We start from the raw sequence: 24,601 nt of genomic DNA, 5'->3' as shown, positions 1-24,601 counted from the left end.
CGTCAAACAGTCGCTCGAATGGTTGACACTGACCCCAATTTTTGGAAGCACATTTTAATGACTGACTAGGCACATTTTAACCTCTCTGGCAGCGTGAATAAACAAAATTGCCGCATTTGGGGATCTGAGAGTCCACACGAGATTCATGAAACGCCTTTCCATGACCGAAAATCAACTGTTTGTGCCGGCATTTGCGTCAAAACCATCATTTGGCCCTATTTTTAGCGAGAAAACGAAACGGTCGATGGAAACCGATATCGATGGATGTTGACTCATTTTGTCTGCCCGCAAATGCTGAGAAAGGCTTAAACGGTTACTAAATAAATAAAACACCTCACTTATACAAATCAGGTGTTTTTTCAAAGTTAATTATTGTTTTCATACCGGCATAAAAGATGGCGCACCCTGTACACCTGCAGAGATCGGGGCAAAGTCCGTGATTTCGTCTCCTAGTTTGATTTGGAATTTAAGTGTGCTCTGCCCAATCCATAAGAAGGGTGATCCTGCAATCTGTGCCAATTGTATGTATTGTGTTAAAGACTGAAGCCCACCATCAACCAACTGATTGGTTGGCTTTAGACCTGGAAAGTCCACCCTCGACCAAATACTACAATACGCTAAGTCCTTGAAAAACCCCATGAAAGAAGACAGTATTTTCGTCGACTTCAAAGCTGCTTTCGACACTACGAAAATAAGTTACCTAAATGCCGCGATTTCTGAATTTGGTATCCTCGCAAAACTAATACGGCTATGCAAGATGACGTTGCTCAACACCAGCAGCGCCGTCAGCATTGGGAAGGAACTCTCCGAGCCGTTTGATACCAAACGAGGTTTCAGACAGGGCGACTCACTGTCGTGTGACTTCTTTAACCTGATGTTGTAAAGGATCGTATGAGCCGAAGAACTTAATCGCTCAGGCACAACTTTTTATAAGAATTTGGCGTATGCTGCAATTATTGGCGTATGCCGATGATATTCACATCAGCGGACTTAACAACACCGCTGTTAGTTCTACCTTTTCCAAACTGGATAAAGAGCTAAAGTGAATGGATCTGGCGGTGAACGAGGACAAACCGAAGTACCTCCTGTTATCAAACAAACAGTCGGCGCAACCGCGTATGGGCACCCACGTCATTGTTAACAGTTATGAATTCGAGGTCGTAAAAGACTTCGTTTATTTAGGAACCAGCATTAACACCGATAACAATGTCAGCCTAGAAACCCAACGTAGAATCTCTCTTGCCAACAAGTGCTACTTTGGACTTAGTAGGCAACTGAGTAGTAAAGTCCTCTCTCGACGAACAAAACTAGAGTGTTAGTTTCAAGGCTCTCTAACGTATGGCGCAGAAGCATGGACGATGACAACATACGATGAAGCGACGCTTGGAGTGTTTGAGAGAAAGAGTCTGCGGAAGATTTTTGGACCTTTGCCCGTTGGCAACGGCGAATATTGCAGGTGATGGAACGATGAGCTGTATGAGCTTTACGACTACATAGACATAGCGCAGCGAATAAAGATTCAGCGGCTACGTTGGCTGGGTCATGTCGTCCGAATGGATACAAACGCTCCGGCTCGGAAAGTATTCGATGCGGTACCAGCTGGTGGTAGCAGAGGAAGAGGAAGGCCTCCTCTGCGTTGGAAAGATCACGTGGACAAGGACTTGGCTTCACTTGGTGTGTCTAACTGGCGCCGATTAGCACGAGAAAGAAACGACTGGCGCGCTTTGTTAAACTCGGCCAAAATCTTGTAAGCGGTTATCGCGCCAATTAACAAGAAGAAGAAGAATAGAATTTTTTCAAAAACTTTTGATACGAGTGGGAGAAAACGAATCGGTCTGTAAGAAGTAACAGCTTCTAGTGGCTTACCAAGCTTGGAGATAAGGATAATTTCCGCAATTTTGAATTGCTTTGAAACATAACTGGCCCACAGAATGGTGAGGAAGGGTTGCGTGATGTATTTTTAGCCTGCGTACTGGAGTTCTTTTAGGACTTTTCCAGTTACAAGGTCATATCCTGAAGCCTTGTTTGCTTTGATGACCAAAGACGCAACAAGATATTCAAAGATGTCGGTTTCATCTACTGGGGATGTGGATGGATGCGGAGTAAATGCCGATGTAAGATGCTCTGGGAACGCCTTAGTTTTGTCCTTGTCAGTTTTTAGCCAACCGTTCAAATTACTTCTTAGTAGAGGAACTCTTGTTCTCGAATGGTCGAAGTTTTTCAGTGCCTTCTATAGGGAATAATCAGTATTTCTGTTTGCAGTTAGTCCAGACAAGTGTTTTGAAAATTCGCGATAATTCTTTTCTCGAACTGTGTTTCTGAGAATACGTGCTGCAGCATTGAATTTTATGTTTGTCTCTACAGTGTCGACTTTCTTTAAATATTTTGCGCAGCTTTCGCGTTTCTTTGATTAACTGCATTATAGGCAAACTCACGCCCTTTTTACCATTGAGGTTAGATAAAGCAGGGGTCCAAGATGCATGTTGAACTGCGTTATTAAAAATCTCTAAAGCTGTTTCTATATCAAGCCAGTTTTTTAAGATCCACCATTAAGAGATGCAATGTTTCATCAATTATGGACCGGAATGAATACCAATTTGTTTGTATACTGTGCAGAATGGGTGGTTTCTGAACATGAAGAAAATCGGAGCTGAGCCGAGCAAGTATCGGGGAATGATCTGAGGATAAGTCGGCGAAAAACTTGAATACCAAATTGTTACTATCAATCCCTTTTAAAACTATGAAGTCAATCAAATCAGGCAGCTTATTTAGATCAGCTGGCCAGAATGTTGGTTCTCCTGTTGACGCATATCTATTATGTTCAGATTGAATGGCTCTGTATAATACAGGCTCTTTGGATTTGTAGTTCTCGAGCCCCAGGGCGGATGTTTGGCAATATAATCTCCCCCCGACTAGGAAGCTTGTGCCAAGCATTGAGAAAAATTTTATGTAATCCAACTACTTTATAGAGTGTCGCGGTGGACAGTAAACAGAGGTAACAGTTAGCGGTCCCTTATGATCTTGAATGACTATTCTTGTTGCTTGAAGATAATCAGCTTCAAATTTGTTAAGGACATTGTGTTTAATGTTACTCTTAACTATTATGGCCGTACCTCTAACTGTCCCCGCGGGGTGATTGGTTGCGTATATGTTGTACCGACAAAGCTTTTGTTTGTGAAGTGCGTATCGGAAACAAGCATTATATCGATTTCATGCGCTGTTAGAAAAGTTTTTATTTCGGGAATGTGTCTAGTAAGCCCGTTGGCATTCCAAATAGCTGTGTTAAGGTTCGAACTCATACTGACAACTTAGCGATGAGGGTTGTAAGTAGTGACATTATAGTACTGATCTGTTCCAAAACCATTTTCAGCATGCATTTTAGTTCGCTGGACTCATTTTGTTGAGCGTACGTTATTATCTAAGTTGGCTTGCTCTGTTGTCACTTTGTTAGCTTCAGGCATAGTTTTTTTTCTAAGAGGTGGAAACGTTTTATATTGCAATTCTTTGTATACAGTACATCCTTTATAGTTAAGTGGATGTTTTCCATCACATAACACACACTTAGCTTCGCTCAACATGCCTTTTATAGGGCATGCACTTGGTGCAAGTTCACCAACACATTTAACACAACGCGGGCTACATTGCAATATTTATGGGTATGTCCGTATCTTTGTCATCTTGTACATTGAGCGATTTTGCGCTTTTTAATGGGTGGTTCAAAAGTTACCTTGTATTCGTAACCGGGCTGAAGTTGTAAATGGAAGCGTTATCTTCACCGACTTTGGCATTAATATAGAACATGGGAAGCGGATTTTTTGTGATTCGTTGTGTAACATTTGCCACATTAAATACTTCAAAGCCCGCGTTTGTTAGGTACTCCTTGATTTCATTTACATCGATATAGCGGTGGAGGCCCTTGTGAAAAACATTGAAATTTCAACATATAGCGGCGGAGGATTAGGCACCACTGGTAATTTTTTATTTGTTTTTTGCCTATCATTAACATCTATTATTCTTTTATTCACATAAGAGTCCGTTAGACTCTCGTTGTTACTAACAGCAACAGAAATACTCGTATCATCATCTTCTGACAGAAGTTCTAACCTATTCGAATTTTCGATTCGATTTCGTTTTACCAAGCCAGTAGTCGTGTATTTCCTTTTGTGTTTCTCCTTGCAGCTTATTTTTTTGTTCCTTATTGTTTTTTAATTGTTCTGTAGAGCTGAGAGAGCGTTTTGGTGTGTTTTGCGGTTGATTTTGCTTAGAATTGTTACATTGTTCATCAACGAATGTATTTACAGCAGTGCACATAACAGGTGTTATGCCGAATGCAGTTGATACCGTGGTTGTCGTCCTGTTGCTAGTATTTTTTGTTATCGTTGCAAAAGCAAAAGTTAGAACACTTTTTGTTTACTTCTTTCAGAATCATATACGCGTGCGAGAGCTTAATATTAGGTCGGACCGCGAGCGGTTGATTATTTATTGAAGTTAGAATAGTTGCATTGTGAGCTTGCCTATGCCCGCGAGGGGCAGAATGTTGGACGCCCATCAGTGAGCTTGTAACAAGTAATTAATTTTGATTTTATTTTATCTGGATTTTTGGATACAAATCTAGACGTTGCAAATCACAACTTAACAGATGTATTTCGCACTTTGGATAAAGAGTCTCTCGTTTTATTATAAGTTGTGCGCAATATTTCACCAAGTTTGATAACTATTTCGCGGAAACAACGCTACAGAGCAAAAATTAAAAAAAAAATATATAATAGGGTCATTGATTAATTATGAAAATATTGTACTTGCTCTTCAAGTATTTGTAGTATCAATAGCAGTTGCGCAGTGGTGTAGGGTAAAAAATCAAAGAAGGGGGAGGTTTATATCTGTTTTAGGGCTGTGTATAATAGTGGTCTTATATTTACTACTAGCATTAGCTCATAATCATTTTGTTTTGTGCTAAAACGTCTTAGAATGGCATGGACTTAGTCCACTCAACTAAGTGTTGGTGTATTCATAAAATTATAACTAAAAGTGAAACTGTTGACTTCGTCACCGGTCGATTCAGTTATAAGACTCACAAATTATACCTACTAAAACCCGGTGAAATATCGCGCATATTTGATAAACAAATATGATAGTGACTCTTAATATCAAAAATGCTATTAAATTTATTCGTTAAGTATAAATAATATATATAAATCATCACATTATATGAGTGTCCAATGCTTTCCTCCGTGCGGCCGCAAGCGCTCTCACACTGTAACTGCAATTCCAAAAAATAATCAACCGTTTGCGGTCTGATCAAATACTGTGCTCTCGCGCGTGAATGTGAGTCATAAATCGATAAAATCCACACTCCTAAAGCTGAAAATTATATGCACGACGCTAAAATCATCTATTGCAGAAGAGTCCAACAACTCAAAGAAAAGCCAAACACCTAAACGTATACGCAGCCCTCCAGAAAAATCAGAAAGCAGTGTAAACAAGAAAGAAAGAAAAAAATTTCCTCAAAACAACCACAGATCACATATTGGCTGACTGCCTTCAGAGAACAGATGCGACATACTGGAAATGAAGAGTCACAAACTTTTAATTCAAAAACACCAAAGCCCAAATACTTAACAAAGCCACCGCCTAATTACGTATATACAAAAAGTAAAAGTCTTAAGCACTCTTATCAGCGCTCTTAATGAATGTATACAAAATAACTACGAACTAAAAGTACTTAAGAACATACGCACTATACAGCACAGTGGCGTAGATAAGGGGGGGGGGGGGGGGGTGTCAAGGGGATCAATCCCCCCCCATGAGAAATTGAAACTAAAATTTTTGAAAAATTGTACTTATATATGTAGGTATATGCGTCCATTTCTCGAAATGCCTTCAACCTTTTTGCAGTATGACATCATTTAAACCACTTTAAAAGAAAGAAAGAAGAGAAAGAAAAAATCTTTTTATAATATTATAGTTTTGAATTTGAACACAATAGAATTTCCGCGCCTAAACGGGCTTACCAATTGAAAGGCATTAAATGGCGCTGTCATCGATAAGGACGTATTGAAGTTCGATAATCGAACATAGAGTCAATATTGCGGATTTATAACCTATTCCATAATCACGTTTGCATTGGTATTTGTTTATCATCTTATGATGAAAAGATTTTTAGTGGCAAGAACACCCTTTGCTAAGAATAGCGAAAATGAAGAAAATGCAGAATTATCTGCTGAAACGACTGCGAAGAAACTTCGTTGTGAAGCGTCAGTCAGTGAAAATACAGTCGAAGAAAATTCTCTCGATGAGAGTGGAGAGAGTGTTGAACAATACATCCCTCAAGAAGTTATAAATAAAAATGGCATCGGAAATTTTGTCGACACACGTTTGAATGATTCCCAAAGGTTCGATTTATTAAAAAATGTTTGGGTCCCATCTAAAAATTATGTGCTTCCGTTGCTGCAAAAGTTTGAAGCTCGAGGATTAAAGTTTTGTTATAAATGGCTGGAAGAATTTTCCTGGCTTGCCTACTCAGAATTACACCAAGGAGCATTTTGCATTTCGTGTGTAGCATTTGCTAAAAGTGGTGGCAAGGGATCGCAAAATTTGGATCAGTTAGTGAAAACGAAATTCGACAATTGGAAAAAAGCAAAGGAAGCAGGTTTCGAGCATTTTTTATAAAATACATAATGTCTTTTCAATCATAAATTATTGATAAGTTTATCCATGACTTTTCAATATTCTTTGAACTCACCCAGTCAAATAATTCGTATCGATTTCATTTTATTTGTATGATATTATCACCTTTTAAAAATACTTTTAGAAGCACCACCCAGAATTTTAGAAACGAATGAGAATTACATAAAAGATTCTTTTACGAGATGTTCACATGTAATTTTGGTCCTTTATTCTCATATGTGAAATTTTCATGTGAGATTTTTTCATGAGAATTCCACGAAATTCTTATATGAGAACGACATACCAGAATCACATGTGAAAATCTTACATCAAAAACTCATATGAGATTCTCATCTCTTCTTCAACATCAGGGTGAATTAGGTGGATCGACAGGTGGAATCTGATCGCTTGAACGGATTGACTGCTCCAGCTATTCATCATGATATTCCAATCACAGCTGATGAAGTCATAGATGAGTTATCGAAAAAATCCCGAAAACTTGATTTTCTTCTTTAATTGATGCAAGCATTTTTTGCATATTGAGGGCATCCAAGTGAAAAAATTTATTCGTAATTTTTTGTTTGTTTATATAGAGTATGGTAAGTGATTCCCAAGATTATGGAAAAAGAAAACCGATAAAAATATATTGAAACTAAAAAAAAGATATTGTCAAATTATATCCCCCCCATCACAAAAAGCTATCTACGCCACTGATACAGCAACACTAAAACTTCTTAAATAACGAAATACTCAATATTACACATCCAGACCAAAGGAAGAGAAAGGGTTTAAAGCAATTTTGTGCAATATGCATCATAATTAATGTCTTTAACTTTATTAAAAGTTCCACAAAGTATTGTCTCATTGTAAATAAAAACAAATACCAACAACCAAGGAATTTACACTTAACACATTGTAAGGTAAAATTCGAGCCCTCATTCCAACCAAGATCCTTTCCACCGTGTCTCAACTGCCAAAAATATGGGCATACTAAAAACAACTGCCAAAAAGTCCAATATGCGAATATGTGCAGGCCCACACAACACTATGAACTGTTTAATAAATGAAAATAGTTGCAATATTAAATGTGCAGTCTGTGGAGAAAACGTTTGCAACGTTTTCCAGCCGTACGCAAAAAGGAACTGCAGACTCCGTTACTAAGCCCACCTCAACAAGAAAATGCAGCCGACCAATGGAATACTAGCGGACTAAATCAGCATATTCTTGAAACAAAAGCCTTTATTAACCAATATGACATTGGCATACTACTGGTATCAGAAATTCATTTTTGTGATAAAAGCTACATTAGTACTCTCTGCTAAATAATAATAAGTAACATTCACCCTGACAACAACCGCACGGTGGAACAGCTATCATACTGAGACAAAATACTACATAGTATTAAACGAAATGGAAGAATATCAAATGGATTACCTTCAAGCAAAGGCGATTCAAGTACATGACCATATCAGCTGCTTACTGCCCTCCGAAACACAACAATAAAATAACACACCTTAAAACGCTTGGAAGTAGATTTATTACCGGTTTTGCCGAGATTATATCGCAAAAAATATAATGTGGGGTTGAAGATTGACAAACAGCAAAGGAAAAGCACTACTTGATTTCATCAAAACACAAAATTTAAAATGTATAAGTATTAGACTGGCCGCAGCTTGTATGAAGAAAAATAAAAATTGCAAATCCAAAAGTTTTCGGGTCGTAAAACATGAGGTTAGATGCAATAAAGAACGGTATATTTTTTCAGCCCGATCCGATGATGTCTAACCGTGCCCATTTGATCCCAAAGTATGGAAAATTTGAAAAAATCACAATTTTTACTAATTTTTTTTCGTTTCTAATTTTTTTGTTCGAATCTTATATTTATTGATGTGATGCGATTTTAATTAATGATCTTGTTTACTTTATGGCCCAATTTATATCGCGAAAGCCACCTGACAAAAGGCGCTTTCAGCACACATAACTGATTTGGATTGCGTGGAAAATACGTCACCGTCAGTTGAGTAATAGAAATTGTGTTTTATGAACGGTGTGTTGAGCCAGCTACTAAATGAAATAATTATTTTTAAATTTTATGCAAAGGTACTTTTTAAATAATTTTTCACACTTCACTATAATAATAAAAATAAAAATTTGTTTCATAATCAACACTTTAGTGATCACTTAACAATTCATCAACTGTTGTGTTCGCTGAATACGCTAAAAGTTTTGAATTTTTACTCGACATTTGAATTAGTAGGCTGTGACATTGCATTCTTATTTAGTGTGATTTTTTTTCTCGATATTTGAATTGGTAGGCTATGGCATTGTATTTTTATTCAGTTTCAGTTGTCTTATGCGTTTAATAGTACAAAAGTAATTAGTTAGTGAAAAAATGAGTTCGAAATCATTATCAGGCATTCCGAAAAAAAGATTACGTTCTGAGCAAAAAATATTTCTTGTGGGTGAATGTGAAAGTGTTATTTTGGGGGCCAAGTTGCCATCAATGAAACAGGTGCTCCAATTATTGTTTTACAAAATGAGGCACGAAAACTTGACTTTGGAAAGCAGTATGAAATACACGATTGGTGCCACGATTGAATTTTGGGAAAAAGCTAAAATTCCCACGGCGCAAGAAAAAAATTGTATTAAAAAACTTAAAAATCTTTTCGAGGAATGGAGAAATTTACAAAAACATTCCAAGACTCCTAACGAGAAGTGTCGTAAAAATGAAGCAGAGTTTAAGGATAAAATTGAAAACTTCATATTTGACATTGCAGCCATGGATGCCCTAGGTATAATGAAAATGCACGAAGATAAAGACTTTCTTTTGCTCCAAAGAAATAGAGGACGTCCAGGTAGTATGTATAGTATGGTGCCGATACTGTACTCACAAGAAAAGAAAAACGCAAAGAGCAACGAATGGAAGAAGAAAGAAAGCGCGTTGAAAAGCATTTAGTTCATAGTAAGTTTATTAAAGTTAAGCTTTACTGGTTCTTTTTTTTAATATTTGATCCCATTTGTAGCTAATTATGCTCCTGAAGTCTCTGATACCGAGGACGCTGAAAAGGATATTTCAGTTGGCGAAGAAAATGCAGCAAAAGATATGAATGAAGGCGAAGATACAGACGGAAGTAACATTAATTTACTACCGAAAAAGGCAAATCGAGGAAAAATTAATTTTATTCATGATAGAATGCTTGCATGCATGGACAAATGTAACCTCTCTACAAGAGATGCCATGCATTTGGTGAGTGCAACGGTTGCTGCCTTCATAAATACCATGCAAAATGTTAATGGAACGCCGTCAATAAAAATGGAAGATTTAATTCTTAATCTAACAACATTACATTCGATGAGGAGAGATTATCGTCGCATACAAGCTGAAGAGATTATTAATGGATTCAATGTAATGGTTTTACTGAATTGTTTATTTTATTATTAAACTGTTTATAAGATTTTGGATTCTTGACCTTTCTTTTTACTTGTTTGTAGATTCCCGACGTTTTCGTCCTTCACTGGGATGGCAAGCTGCTTGCAGAAATCCGAGGCACAGAAAAGAAAGATAGATTGTCTCTCGTTGTCACAGGAGAAAATATGGAAAAACTGCTGGGGATACCAAAAATTGAAAGTTCAACGGGAGATGCAATAGCTGCAGAAATACATAATTTTTTGTGCAAGTGGAAGCTCGATGATTTAGTGGAAATTGTATCATTTGATACAACAGCTGCTAATACGGGAGTTAATAATGGAGCAGCGTTCTTGCTTGAAAAAAGGTTGGGCCGAAATCTACTTTTCTTTCCCTGTCGTCACCATGTTAGTGAGTTGCTAGTCAAAGCAGTGTTCGAACTAAATTTTGGCAAAGCATCAGCACCGGAAGTTCCCTTATTCAATCGTTTCTTTAACAGCTGGAAAAACATTAATTCTAAGTCATTCAAAAGTGGAGTATCGGAAAATGAAGTTCGGAAAGTCTTTACAATAGCTGGTGTGGAAATTTTTAAGCATTTTTGTCTAACTGTATTAAATAGTCACCACACTCGTGCCGATTACAAGGAATTACTACAACTCGTTGCTCTTTGTTGGGGAAGACGTACCAAATTTTTCACAAGTACGGTCACCTGGTGCAACATCACAAGCAAGGTTTATGTCGAAGTGCCTATATTGCTACAAAATGTTTCTGTTTCGCGAGCAATTCGTGTTAACGACTTCAAAGATAAAGAGTCTAAGAAGCATTTGTATTTTTTTAACCTGCATCTACGTTCCATATTGGTTTCGTTGTGTGGATCCAATAGCTGCTCCACAAAATGACCTTAAGCTCATTCAAGATGTGATTGTATATTTCGATAAGAATGTATCTAATGCCTTGTTACATAAAATTAAAAATCATTTATGGTATTTGTCGGAAGAGGCGGTTGGCGTTTCATTTTTTGATGATCAAATTCCTTCACATATTAAGCGAAAAATGGTGGAAGCAATTACTAGCGATAACCAGAAGGAAGATGCTGTTCCAAAGAGAGTTGTTGCAACAATGTCAGAAATAACGCTTTACGGCTGCAAGAATATAAATGATTTTATTTCATCAAGAACTAAAACATTCTTTACCCGCTTAGGAATTAAAACAAGTTTTTTGGAATCAGATCCTTCAACATGGCAAGAAAGTAAAGACTATATAGCGGGAAAACGAATTTGTCAGCATTTGTCTGTAGTTAACGACGCTGTAGACAGAGCATTGAAATTGATCACAGACTACAACGGATCGCTTACTCATAATGAAGAAGATAAACAGTACTTACTGCAAGTTATTGAGCACTACAGGCAATTGTATCTGTCTTACACCAAAACATCTCTCATTAAAAAACAATCTAGTTCTTTAATTAAAATTTTATTAAATTAAAATAAATTATATAAATAAAGTTAAATTATATATATAATTTAAGTATATACATATTAAATTAAATTAAATTATATAAATTGGAAACAAAAAAAAAACTTTGTAAAAATTGTGATTTTTTGAAATTGTCCATACTTTGGGATCAAATGGGCATGGTTAGGCATCATCGGATCGGGTTAAAAAATTACACCTTTTTTCATTACTCCTAACCTCATGTTTTAAGACCCGAAAATTTATGGATTTCCACAAAAAAAAGTTACGGCCAGTCTAATAAGTATCCAAGTCAACCCAGTTACTGGCCTGCTGACATTAAGAAACTACCAGGCTCGCTTATCTTTTCCACCATAAAATCAATTAACTCAAATATGCTGACAATTGAATCTTGTCTTCAGCTTTCTTCTGATCACTCGCTAATTGTACTAAGAACCCAACATCCACCACAGCAAATGCCAAATCGACCAATTTACAATCATTGTACAGACTGGAATGCGTTTACAGAGCATGTGAAATTATGATGAAAGTGAGACCAACTCGTCTATTAAGTTAATTAGTAAGTCTACACACTCTTCACCAATTAAGGTGATGAGCTTTTACATCCCTAACATGATAAAAAAGAAATTAAAACAAAAAAGCAAGCTTTCTTAGGTAGACAACAAGATTTGCAAATGACAAAAAAAGCTTAACAAATTACAATTACTTTAAAAATATTAACGCAACAAAACAACTACTATTTGATCGCATAATGATGACTTTAATAAAAAAACTGTGCATTTCCATATACCTCGACGTAGCTAAAACTTTTGACAAAGTATGGCACTCTGGGTTGCTCCATAAATTAAAAACATAGGTAGCCATGAATTTTATCTGATACTTAAGAGTTACATCCAAGACAGAAAATTCTAATACAATGACCATTGCTCAGACACCCAACCTATTAACGCGGGCATTCTTCATGGTATCTAAATATAATATACGACTGATCTACCGGTGCCGAAGTCAGAACACAGCATGATTGCAACATTTGCGGATGACACAGTCCTAATGATATCTCACAAAGATACAAAACTCGCAAAACAAAATCTACAGAACGAGTTAAATGTGACATTAAATTGGTTCAAAAAATGGAACATCGAAATTAACACAAATAAAACAATACAAGTAAACCACACAAACCGAAGACATCCACCGACCCAATTAGGGTTGGCAATTCCGACGTACATATTGACATCAAAGTAAAATATCTGGGCATTACGATCGACTCCCACTGTGCTGAGAGGGAAGAACTCGAGCATGAAGCAACGGAACCTGTCCCATTCACAGAAGAAGAACTAATAGATGCTGCAAAAGCAATGAAATGCAATAAAGCGCCAGGACCTGATGGCATAGTTGCAGAAATATTGAAACTACTGGCAATCGAACGCCCTCTTTTGCTGCTAAACATGTACAACGCATGCCTAAAAGAAGGAATTTTTCCAGAAATATGGAAAAAACAAAAACTGGTACTAATCAGTAAGGAGGGAGACCCAACATTAGCGTCCTCTTATAGACCGTTATGTATGCTGGATAGTGCAGGAAAACTCTTTGAGAAACTGGTAAAGCATAGGCTTAGCGAAGCCGTAGAGAACAGTGGCGGCCTCTCCGACAGGCAGCACGGTTTTAGAAGTGGCAGATCCACCTTAGGAGCCATCCAAGATTTAATAGCTAGCGTAGAACATGCCCAGGCGGGTAATCGATACTCCAAACGCTTAGTATTACTAGCCACACTGGATATTAGAAATGCTTTCAACAGTTTAAGCTGGAACGACGTAATTGAAGCCTTAAAGGTAACATTCAAGATCCCGAATAATCTATTCAAGATTATTCGTAGCTATCTCAGCAATCGCGTGCTCTTATACGAAACGCGAGAAGGGTGTAAGACTAAACAAATAACAGCAGGTGCGGCTCAAGGATCAATACTTGGACCTGAACTCTGGAATATAAGCTACGATGAAATCCTTCGAATAGAGATGCCTGAGGATGTGCATTTAGTGGGATACGCAGATGACATTGCAGCTGTAATAATCGCCCGAAACACCGACGAAGCCAAAAGAAAGTTAAATCAGGTGATGATCCGAGTCCAGACATGGCTAGAAGACCATGGATTAAAGCTGGGCACAGAGAAAACAGAGCTATTCCTTCTAACGAACAGACGTATCCCATTAGAAGTAGACATACAAGTACTTGATGCCACTTTATCCACAAAAAGAGTGGTCAAGTACCTAGGAGTGCAATTAGACACAAGGCTAACCTACTGGGCGCATATAAACCATGCTGCCACAAGAGCTGCCAAGGTAAGCGGCATGTTAAGTAAGCTCATGGCAAACCTTGGAGGTCCAACGCAGAACAAGCGTAAACTTTTAATGGACACGACGAACTCGATTCTCTTATACGGATGCGAAATATGGGCAGATTCGCTTAAGGTGCAATGCCGGCGGAAAATTCTGCAATCTGTGCAACGCACCTGTGCTCTCAGAGTGGCTTCGTCATACAGAACAGTATCTGAAGCAGCGGTGTTAGTTATCAGCGGAACCATCCCTATAGATATTCTAGCACAAGAGCGTAAACGGAGATGGGAGGCAAAAAACACAGGAATCCCAGTACCATACTTCTCCGATAATAGAGTTCAAACACTCACACTTTGGCAGGCAAGATGGAACTCTGAAAAGTATGGTAGATGGACAGCGAGACTAATACCCGATCTAAAAAAGTGGGTAGAAAGAAAGCACGGTGAGGTTAACTATTACCTCACACAGTTTCTGTCCGGACATGGGTCCTTTCGTAAGTATCTGTGGCGAATGGGAAAAGTGAGCCAACCAAACTGCATGTATGGAGATACTGAGTATGATGATGCGGAACACACCTTCTTTAAATGCGAGAGGTGGAACGTACAGAGAACAGGTCTGCAGCGAGCTATTGGTGTATTTACACCTGAAGAAATTATCGAGAAAATGATGATAGACGAAGAAAAATGGAATGCCGTCGCAAATTTTGTGGAGGATATTATCCGAAAAAAGAAGCGTGAAATGGAAAGCTATGCTGAAGAGCATTGAGCATAGGCTTCTCAAAACAGGCGACCCTGGACGCAGGGTGAGTAAGTAAGTGTCCTTCTTAGGACGCCGTCTTGGCCCTCTACCTCGAAGCAATGCGGAAGCAGTCCCAGGGTGGAGGGAAAAATCCAAGAGAAGAGGAGGGATATTTTTAGTGGAATCACCACACACGTAGTAGCGACGGTTACTTTATGGTGCGAAGGCATTTTTAACCCAACCTCACCGCCAAAAAAAAAAAAAAAAAAAAAAAAAATTTAACTGGCAGGAGCATATAAAGAAAAAACTAAATGAAGCTAAAAATCCCAATATATTCCTTCTAAAATTAAGTATTTGTCATCACTTACCGCCGTAGCCGAATGGGTTGGTGCGTGGCTACCATTCGGAATTCGGAGTGTTTTTCTAATAGCTATCGCCCCTCGGCACGTGTAAACGCCAATTTTATATATATAATATATATAAATACTTACGTACAGTATTAACTAAAGGAAGTTATCTTAATGCATACGAGTAAAAAGTTATAGATTAATTTAAAATACATCTTCGTACTTATTGCAAATATATAAAATTCACTGATGAGTTATATCATTAAAAAGTACTTAATACATCATAGTAGTTCAATCCAACAAGTGCTACTTTGGACTAAGTAGGCAATTGAGTAGTAAAGTCCTCTCTCGACGAACAAAACTAACACTCTACAAGACTCTCATCATGCCCGTCCTAACGTATGGCGCAGAAGCTTGGACGATGACAACATCCGATGAAGCGACGCTTGGAGTGTTCGAGAGAAAGATTCTGCGTAAGATTTTTGGACCTTTGCACGTTGGCAACAGCGAATATCGCAGACGATGGAACGATGAGCTGTATGAGCTCTACGACGACATAGTCATAGCGCAGCGAATAAAGATCCAGCGGCTTCCTTGGCTGGGTCATGTCGTCCGAATGGATACAAACGCTCCGGCTTTGAAAGTATTCGATGCGGTACCAGCTGGTGGTAGCAGAGGAAGAGGAAGGCCTCCTCTGCGTTGGAAAGATCACTTGGTGTGTCCAACTGGCGCCGGTTAGCACGAGAAAGAAACGACTGGCGCGCTTTGTTAAACTTGGCCAAAATCGCGTAAGCGGTTATATCGCCAATTAAGAAGAAGAAGTTCAATCCATCAATTTCATGTTATTTTTATAGCATCTTCTTCTTCATGATTGGCGCGAAGGGACGCCTCGTCGGATATTGTTGTCGTCCAAACTTCTGCGCTATACGATAGGACGGGCATAATAAAGTGTTAGTTTAGTTCGTAGAGAGAGGACTTTACTGGAATTGCTTGGGACTTTACTCAATTGCCAAATTAGTCCAATGCAACACTTGTTGGCAAGGGAAATTCTCCGTTGGATTTCAAGACTGACGTTGTTATCGGTGTTAATGCTGGTTCCTAGATAAACGAAGTCTCTTACAACCTCGAAACTATAACTGTCAACAACGTCGTGGGTGCCGACTTTTGTAGCTACAGCGTGTTAATAAAGAAAAAAAAACGTAATTTCGGGGTCGGAGCCATTTTCAATTTCGACGCAGTATCCTTTCAACCTTTAGTTTTATCCAATACGATCTGGGAGCACCGACAACAACGACGATTTGGCGGTGCGGTCATAATATAATTTTTTTTCGTCGGGACAGACTGGGAAGTACGGCACTCAGTCACATTTAAGTCCATTGTACTGCGCTCGGGATCCCATTTTAATTTTCATTAAATCTACCCGACTTCCAAAGAAATCTGAGTAGATCTCGCGATGCCAAGGAGCCAAGGTGGTCGCTTCTTAACAAATCACTGTCAAAGACTTCAAGCCTGATTCAAGCGAAGGCCGGGCATACGTATAGAGAGAGGTCCTCCGTCTCATCTTCCTCTCCCCATGCTTGGCAGAGTGAACTGTCTGAGATGCCCACCCTTTCCATGTGCTTCGTTCATAGAAGGTGGCCTGTCATTAGTACCTTCTGCTACTGACAGGGGGATCTGCAACAGTCAGTCGGATATGACAGGTAACATCAGTTTTAACCATCTGCAGCCTCTCTCAGCCTGCCAGGCTCGCTTGAGGGTTAGAGTAACCCTTTGCTAACTGTGCCTTTGATGGCTGCAGAAGGGAGTGGCAGAATGGGCTCCGGGTCAACGAAGTTGGCCTCAAAGCCCATTCTAGCTAAAGAGTCAAAGCGATACCTACTTGTCCCGGGACCCATGTTAGCATCAGGACATTATGTCTGCCGACATAGTTCAACCTGGATATGAATATAATATTTCATGTGCAATTTATTAGACTTTTCCAAATTTTTCTTCATATTAGAAAAAACGTTTGGATTGTACAAATATGCTCTAGCTTGAACTGAAGGATGGTGAGGCATCAATGGTGTATTCCGATATTATAGCAATGCTTACCAAAGATCTACCGCACTTTCCTTAGATTTCTTAACTAAGGCCTTCGCGATACCTACACACTTCCCTACGAAGCCATTTGGTTGGGAGTACCCTGGGCTTGTGGCTTGAAGTTTAATTTTGAATGATTTGCACAATTGTCTAAACTCGAGTAAATTGAATGACATGTCATCGCATATGGTTTTCAGGGGAATACCGTGGCCTAACAAGAAAATTTTCAATGCATGCGCTGGGTGTTTTTGAACTAAGGGAAGTTACAGCGCACGCTCGATAACGTGAACGCTCTAAAGCGTGAACACTCCAAAACGTGAACAGACATTTTTGTGCATTGACTACTCTGAAACGTGAACAAACCCAAAAAGCTCTATAACATGAACAATAAACGTTACAATTATTTGAATGTAGTTTACATTGATCTCAATTAATTCTGAAATTGGGCAATCCCCTAATTATAAAATAGGCATTTTATTCGTAATTGCATGTAAGGAGTAAAATATTTCAGTCGCGGTTTTGGTTTTGCAAAGAGTGTTTTGTCTTATGTTTTCTGGTGAAAATGAGTTCTAAAAACCCCGTGTGCTTGATATTAAAACAAAAGGATAAAATTCTCGGCTTCTTAAAAAAAGGCTCATCTGTGACGACTTTAGCAAAGAAATATACTGTTGCTAAATCAACAATTTGTAACATTAAAGCAAAAAAGCAAGTGATTTTAAAATGCGTAAACAACACGTATTGTGAACCTGGAAATAGGCACTGCGTTCTTCAGAGCTGCCCAAAAAGGAAAGAGCTCTTTATCGTTGGTTTATCCGAATGCGAGATAAAAACTGGCCAGTAAGTGCTCTAATGTTTAAAGATAAGGCAAAAACACTGCATGCAAAATTTAAAGAAAATTAAGCAAACTTCTTCGCTAGTGATGGATGGCTCCAAGGATTCAAAAAGAGGTACGGTATTCGTCTTCTTGAAATATCAGGCGAAAAACTGTCTTCGCAACCTCAGCTAGTGAATCCGTTTAAGGAAAAACTTAAAGCTAAAATGGCCGAATTGGAGTTGTGCAACGATCAGTTATATAAAACTGATGAGTCGGAGTTATTCTGGAGACTTTTTCCAGAGAAAACGTACGCGTCAAGTTTGGAGAAGAGAGCCCCAGGGGTAAAGTCCGAGAAGCAGCAAATCACGTTTTTATGCTGTTTAAACGCCACTGGATCCCACAAGCTTAAGCTTTTGGTAATTGGAAAGGCGAAGAATCCACGCTGCTTTAAAAACTTTTAGTGTCTCACCAACTATAAGAGCTCGAAATCCGCCTGGATGACGTCGGCTATTTTCAAGCAATGGTTTCATGAGTCATTTGTTCCACAGGTGAATATTCCTCTTAAGTTTTGTCCGATTTTTAAGGTTAACTGGTGGTTTTTTAAGGTTACATCGTTTTTAAAGGAGAAAGCCTTACCAATTAAAGCTCTCTTCCTAATCGACAACGCTCCTTCTCACCCAAATGAAGCTGAACTGACCACGTAGAATGGGCAAATTTCGACAATGTTTATGCCACCAAACGTTACTCCCCTCATTCAACCGATGGATCTAAATGCAATAAAAATCAATAAGTTGCATTACAGAAACAGCCTTCTAGCTTCAATAGCAGCAACAAAGTCTGATTTGCCCGAGTCGTTGAAAAAATTAACTTAAAAACAGCTACAAACCTTTTGGATGCGGCTTGGTTTCGTGTTGGTGAAGCAACATTAACTAAGTTAAATTTTGCGGGAAACAATGATGATCCTGAAGATAATGTTCCGTTAGCGGTTTTAACCCTAGGACTTATACCCAACTTTTACTATGACTTCTTATACCCGGGGACAGGTGTGGCCAGTAGCCTGTTTTACCCGTTTTTTCTCATTTTTTCTGAGAAACAAGTTATTTTTTTTAATGCAATGTTGTAGCTGACTGTCTTGCGAATATTTTAAGTAGTTATAAACATATATTTGAAGCCTGCTTCTAAGAACTGCGCGCATTCTAAGTTACTTCTAAGAAGTCAATAATTTCTATTGTTGTTAGAATTTTTAGAATACAACCTTTTTCGCGCACTCTTAATTATTTAGAAGAAGACATTATATTGTACCCTTGCTAGAATTTGCTGACAAACAACATTTGATATAATCCAACTACCTGGCAGGTAAGAAATGCTTCCAGAAACTTAAGGGTTGCAGCTATATAAACGGCAGTTTTGCGAGTTTATATTCATTGTAAAGTGTTCTTTTGAAGTGTGAAGTTGATTTATATTTGTGAAAATAACAAGTCAGAAAAAATTTAAAATATTACAACATGGATAGCAGAAGGAACATGGTATATTTGTCTTCGAATCAATATATGAAGTAAATACAAATAACTCAAATATAATTTCATAAATGGAATAAAAATTAATTATTTTTATATAGATTGCACTGTGTGACAAAAAAAAATTAAATATACTTTTATGGAGGCCTAGCACAACTTATGGCTATAGAAAAACTAAAAAAAATGGTATAGAAGAAATTTTCAATACACCCCCAAAATCTCATTTTATGGCCATAAAACCGCTTTTCAGTAGGTTGATGTGAACAATCACTCTTAACTTCGCCAATTTCCATCCGATTTCGAATTTGTTTTTTTAGTTCGAAAGAACAAAAACAAGCCTTTTTGACAGTGTGTTGACAATTTTTCTGAAATGACAACTGACGAGACTGTAGACGGAAGTATTTGGAATTTTTTTATTTTTTCTCAATTTTTTCAACTTTGACATAATTTTTACGATATTATCCGATATTGAGGATTTTTTTAGTACACTACTGTTATAGTAAATTTAATGTTGCGTCGAATGAGCTATATTTGACTGTAATTGAATTAAAATTAATAGAGTTGTGTGAGTTTGAAGATTTTTTTTTTTACTAATTTGGTATGCATGTAGGTATAACTTACGCTAAATGGGAATAAGGGAGCGTTTCGAAGCATGAAAATGATAACAAGTGTCATTATAAACACATACAGGCATGTTCTGAAAATCGCGCGATTTCAATTCGTATCCGAAATGGCAATTCGTACGATTTTGTTTTGGGTGTTCTGTAATTCGTCCGATTTCATTTAAATTCGAATTTAAGTTCGAAGCAGCTGATTTCTCTTTGGCAATTAAACAAACCAAATGACAAAAGAATTCGTTGGCAAAAAATACGAAATAATTTCAAAATAAACGGATTTAATTAAAAAATTATCATGTTTTTTATGGCAGCTTATGTGTTAAACGAACAGGAGCAAGATTACCAAAGTAGAATAGATAGGCGGCGTTTAAGAGACCATTCGAATCCTCTCAGTGCACCGGATTCTACGTAAGATTAGAAATGGTTATACTTTGTGGCATTCATTAAGTTTTTCTACTTTAGATTTGTTTCCAACTATCGCCTAAACAAGTACGCTTTTTTAGAAGTGCTCAATGAAGTAAAACCTTTCGTCAAAGAAACGTCCATACCTATTTTACTAAAGCTGGCAGCAAATCTTAGGTTTTTCGCAGAAGGTTTCTATCAACGTTCCGTCGGAAAGGATACAGATATTGCTATGGGTAGAAGCACAGTTTCAAAAATATTATCTGAAATGATCAATGATTTGGAAAATGTTCTGTGTCCTAAGTGGATTAAGCTAAAAATGTCTGAAGAGGATTCTAGAAAATCAAAACTTCATTTTGTAGAAAAATTCGGTATTCCAGGAGTAATAGGGTTTATTGATGGAACACATGTGGCTCTGATTAAACCTTTTGAGAACGAGCATCTATTTTTTAACCGAAAAGGATTTTTTAGCATAAACGCAATGATTGTAAGAATGAATTTAAATTGTGTTTCTAAAATTTAAAATTTACTGCCTTTATTTTACAGATTTGTGATTTTGATATGATAATAAGAGCAGTAGATGCAACTCGGCCTGGTGCAAGTATGAGCAGTGCAAAACACTATTACCTATCGCAGTATGAAGCTGGTGACCGAGGGTCTTGGCTACTGGGAGATTCTGGTTTTGGCATAGAGCCATTTCTACTGACTCCATATAGAAACCCAGGCCCAAGATCGGCAGAACACAGATTTAACCAGCAGCATGCAAAAGCACGTAACATCGTTGAGCGTGTTATAGGAGTATTAAAAAGTCGGTTTCGTTGTTTGAAAACTACACTGCCATATACGCCGCAAAAGGTAGTGAAGATAATAAATGTTTGTTGCGCACTACATAACATATGTAGGAGTAATCAAATAGATGACATTGAAACAGAAACCGTATTAGAAAACAATCCAATTGATGAGGAAATTGCTGAAAATGAGGAAAACAGTAGTTTATATAGTGTTGGCAGAAATATAAGAGACTCTATTGCTAGAAATTTAATATTATGAAACATAAAATTTATTCATATTAAAAGTAAATATATACATAACAGTTCAATAAGATTCTTTTATATTTATTTTTTAGTCTCTATCTCAAGCATTTTAGTTTTAATATTAACTGTTTCCTGTTGCAACTGCTCCATTTTGAGGTAATGTCTTTGCTTTTGCTCTATACTTTGAGTCTTCAAGCGATTTTGCTCTGCCAGCAATTCATTTTGTTTCTCAACAGCACGACGAAGTCGTCGAATCTCTTCCCTTTCATCTTCCTGCGATTTTGCAATCTTGTGTTGGTTTTCGCAAATGTTATCTAAAGTGGTGGATATTTTCTCCATACAACTAGATTGCGTTGCCATACACGACTGAAGGCTGTCCTGCGTTGACACTCGTGGCCTTTTTGCAGCTCTCGGGGTAGCCACCGCTTCCCTACTTGTTTGGGGACGTTCTTCCTCAGATTCGATAGCGCTATTATTTTCTTCTGTCCCAAAGCTTCTAGAATGGCCTATGCCCTCAACGGCTGCAAAAATTCCACAAGTTCTTGCAACACATTCTTCGTTGCTCGTCAGTACATGCTTATTAAAGGGTCCACCTCCTGTTGCCCTCGATTCTATATTGTTATGGGCAATCAATCCGAATGCACCCCTTCCAGTCAGACCATATCTTGAAAAAAGACAACTCAAAAATATTTATTTTAATATTTGACTAAATACTTACTTTTTTCCATCCATTAACATCTTTTTGGGGCGGCCCTTCTGCATTTAACAGCGTCGTTAGCTCTTTCCACTTTTCCTCAACAGCAACTCTGTCGCCCTTCGAAAAATTCTTCGCCAAATCTGGATGAGATTCCATAAACTCGACTAAAATTAGCTCTTGCTTGGAGTTCTTGTGTTTTCCCCTAAAAGTTTTTGAATAAGTTTTAAATATTTTAAATAAACACTTTTATTTACATAAATATATGCAGTTATTTTGAGTAAATACTTACATTTTGATAAATTTATTTCAACAAACAGTTTTAAGAATGTCACGAACCGCTAACGTTTAAGTTGCCGAAAATAAAACTGGAAAATTTTAACGATTTCGATTTCCAGAACAGGGTGAAAAAACGATTTGCTGATGTTCGAAAAAAAACGAAAACGGAACGATTTACAGAACATGTCAAACGATTTGAAAACGGAAAATGCGAAAATATTGCCCGAAAACGATTTGCAGAACATGCCTGATAATATTGATCTTTGTGTGCCAACATCTCCTTTGGTATGTAGGGCTTATTTCCCCCAGAGTTCCAACTGCCGTCAAATTCATGGATGACAAGTTTTCCAGTAGATTTAGGGATGTGAAAAAATTGTCCATCGTTATATTTCGGCCGGTGCCATGAAAGCGGCTTACTAAATCCTTCACCACGAGTTCACCCTGGTTAGTTTCCCGTCCCGTAGGTGCTTGGCCAGTATATATTTGTCCATACAGTGGATATGCGTTTTTGGCATCACATACCCACCACACTTTGATGCCATATTTTGCCGGTTTCGATGGGATGTATTGCGTGAAACGGGTGCGGCCACGATATGGAAAGAGCTGCTCGTCTACCGTTAGATATTCACTTGTCTTATATGACTGCTCAAAGTTGTAGTTCATCATGGTCCACAGCTCGGATATTGGTGCAGCTTTGTCAGTTACCAAACGTTGTGCCCGTGTGTTGCCATCGTCAAACCTTATAAACCGCAGTATGGCCTGAAAGCGGTTAATGCCCATTGACGAACGATATAATGGACAATTTTCCACCGACCACAAGTCCGGCGCACATTCGGCATTACTGCGGTTAGCGCCAGTCATAATAAGCACTCCAATGAACGTATACATTTCGCTCAAAGTAACCTTCTTCCATGTTTTTGGTTCCGCCTCTGGATGTTGCGTTTAATTCCGCATTTGTAGCTTCTGCTTTTTTGTTGGTGCAGCGTACTATAATATCCACCATTTCCGGAGTCATAAAACATTTATATGTATTGACTATTGACATCATAGTAGTTGATCTTGCGGGCCCACTTCGCTGTCGCAAAATATTTTGTTGCCTAGTTTGGCGTGCAAGTCGTGGCTGTGAGCTCCATATGGTACCATCACGTGCTACGAATTCACCTGCATGCAAATTAATCTCCTCAGAATCATCTGCAGCATCGGATTCATTGTCAGATTCTTCGTAATCAGCCTTATCTACCTGGGCATTGTCAATTGTGTAATCAGGGTCTTCTACATCCGATTCAACCACGCCATCTGCTACTGCTACTTGTTCGCTTTCATCCCCTTCAGGGTCGGAAAATTCAAATAATTCATCATTTGAGATTTCGTCAAACAGGTTTTGTATGTACTGCTCTTTTTTAGCGTCAGATAACACTGTGCGACAGTGATATTAGACTTTTATGGAGACCTAGTACAACTTCTAGGTATAGTAAAACTAAGAAAAATGGTATAGGAGAAATTTCCAATACACCCCCAAAATCTCATTTTATGGCCAAAAAACCGTTTTTCAGTAGGTTGATGTGAACAATCACTAACTTCGCCAATTTCAATCCGATTTCGAATTTGTTTTTTTAGTTCGAAAGAACAAAAACAAGCCTTTTTGACAGTGTGTTGACAATTTTTCTGAAATGACAACTGACGAGACTGTAGACGGAAGTATTTGGAATTTTTTTATTTTTTCTCTATTTTTTCAACTTTGACATAATTTTTACGATATTATCCGATATTGACGATTTTTTTAGTACACTACTGTTATATATTAGTAAATTTAATGTTGCGTCGAATGAGCTATATTTGACTGTAATGGAATTAAAATTAATAGAGTTGTGTGGGTTTTAAGATTTTAGTTTTTTTTTACTAATTTGGTATGTAGGTATGGTATAACTTACGCTAAATGGGAATAAGGACGTGTTTTGATGCGTTATTATACCTACGTAATATTTATTGGAGTATATACATACGTATACAACAGAACTGGTTAGAACTTATGAAAATATCTGACACATTATCACACATTTTTTTTTTTTTTTTGAATAAAAATATGAAAAAGCTCCCAAGTGTACCAAAGTTCACACTATACATTGATTAACAAAGGAACTTTGTTATTATAATTTAACCTTATTAAAACGTCAAAGTTTTATTGTTTTGCTTCAATTTGTG

At 37.8% G+C, this 24,601-nt stretch overlaps 1 pseudogene; it reads left to right on the top strand.

Moving 5' to 3' along the window:
- Positions 1-9,202: 9,202 nt before the first annotated feature.
- On the top strand, positions 9,203-19,003 carry LOC129250705 (uncharacterized; annotated as a pseudogene).
- The last annotated feature ends 5,598 nt before the right edge of the window (positions 19,004-24,601 follow it).

The sequence above is a fragment of the Anastrepha obliqua genome, chromosome 6, assembly GCF_027943255.1.
Source record: "Anastrepha obliqua isolate idAnaObli1 chromosome 6, idAnaObli1_1.0, whole genome shotgun sequence".
In the NCBI taxonomy this organism is placed as follows: Eukaryota; Metazoa; Arthropoda; class Insecta; order Diptera; family Tephritidae; genus Anastrepha; species Anastrepha obliqua.
The sequence above is the reverse complement of the archived record's forward strand: the minus strand, read 5'-3'. Positions and strand labels throughout refer to the sequence as shown.